Source organism: Arachis ipaensis, chromosome B06 (assembly GCF_000816755.2).
Source record: "Arachis ipaensis cultivar K30076 chromosome B06, Araip1.1, whole genome shotgun sequence".
Classification (NCBI taxonomy): domain Eukaryota; kingdom Viridiplantae; phylum Streptophyta; class Magnoliopsida; order Fabales; family Fabaceae; genus Arachis; species Arachis ipaensis.
In genome coordinates, this window is record NC_029790.2 from 129,023,199 (window position 1) to 129,025,345 (window position 2,147).

The following is a 2,147-nucleotide window of genomic DNA, read 5'->3' on the forward strand; positions in this document are numbered from 1 at the left end:
TTTTACCTGTTTGAGTCATTGCCAACTGCTTGCTGTTAATTGAAATGTAGTGCAATTAGAAATAACAGTGAACTATGTCTATTCATGGTAGGTGGGTTTAGTGCTAGAAGCGAGTCAATTCTGTTCCTGAACCAACTTGAGTTCGACTCATTAATAACTTGATAAGCCGAGCTTACGAGTTTATGAGCCAAACTTGAGCTTGGATTTGAATTCTTATATATTAAATGAGTCGAGTTTGGCTTTTGGTAAGCTAAGCTAAACCAAGCTCATTGGCTTATGAGCTAACTTGATTATATAATTAGTTAATTACCATAATTATAATTTTATATTACTTATTATAAATTATAAACAATAATATATATAATTGAAGTGTTTTTTTATATGTAATTTATAATTTTTATCAATTATGTTCAATTGTTCATGCTATTTGAAGTTTTGAACTAGAGTTTCTGGTGAGTCTGATTGGCAAGCTTGAGCTTTATAATTATGCTCAATTGCGAATCAGCCAGCCATGAGTCGAGCTCAATTTTGTTAACCAAGCTTGAACTTGGCCTGCCTAAGTATAGTTATGGTGGCTACAGTGGCTATGGAACAGTTGTTTGAAATTGTTTAATTTTGTTAATTGTGATTTATTAGGGGAGTCATAATAGTAAATTTTGAGACGTTTACTACAAGAGCAAAATATGAAAATTTACATATATACTGATTAAATGATAACAAATAGAAAGAACGAGGAAATAATATCGTATTGAGAAAAGATTGGACGTGGCCAAGCGTAATTTAATTCATCACTCATTTTAATCCATCAAAACACTCCACATAACATGGTGAAACAGGAAGAAAACATCTAAATCATTGTAGAATTAAACTCTGTAGTAAACACTAATTAACGTGTGGAATGTACTTCATTTGTTGTGAATACGTAATCAGAACCAGTAGCCATTTCTTGATTAGGATTTTTTTTTTTTTTAATTTTTATTATGTTGTATACATGTATTATATAGTCTCACCAATTTTCAGAAGGCAAGGACCCTCCTAATGAATTTTACCTTATTTTAAGAGTACAGATACAGCTTCAATAGCAGAACCATGTCGGGACTGTGTATATGGGTATCAACTTGATTATGATTTGTTTGGCATTGATGTGTTTTGTCATTATCATGAACACAGGAAGTTTGTTAGTTTAGTAGTAGTATGTTTAATAACGACTGTCCAATGGGAAATGTTATTTCCATTTTGGATCCAATTATTTGCGCTTTCCTTTTATACGTATTGAATATGTATTTTGTGACGACACAAAAGTTTTGAAATCTATGCAATCTTTGTTTTCGAGGAACACATAAATTTGTGTGTTTTCGTGTACACATGTAATGATATATGGTGACTATTGATAAAATTTTGCAGTGTGTTTTGACCAATGATATGAAGATAGCAATATGTTTTGTTTGGGGTCAAATAAATAGATCATTTAAGGATTCCTGAATTGATGCTGTAATAGATCGTAATTGCAGGGGGGGAAAAAAAAACCTATTTTGATCATTGTGAATTGTTTAGAGTATGGTAGGTTGTGGACAAAGAAAATAAGTTTTGCAGGCATACAGTTGTTTTAGCTGCGAGCAAGGGATTATGATATGTAAGTATGTAACAAGAGCCGAGGGTTGCTATTCAATACGAGGATTGATTGAAATTCAATATATTGTGACAACATTAACATCTGTTGAAGTTTTTTTTAGGTGATTTCCGTTTAATGCCCGAACTTGCTACCATTTTTCATATCAATAATTTGGGACAATAAATGAATTTCTCATCAATGTTATTTTGTCATGAAAAATGTAGAGATGGAATGTGAAGTATTACATTTGTTGTGTAAAATTTTTTATTCTCCCATCCAGCAAAATATAAAAAATATGCTCTCTTCTCTCGTTTCTTTTCATTCAAAATTGTCCTCATTTTTCCTTTTCCTCCCCCTCTTGTTCACCTTCTCTTCGTTTGTTCAACTAGTGGAGATAAAAATTGAAAGACTAGTCAACTTAGATAAGGATATGTGGTTTATTGTTAGATATTTCGTCTTTAAAAGTTGTTCTTTGCATGTTGTTTGATTTCTTCATGGAATTAACTCGATGGTTTGATTTGGACATTTAGTTGGT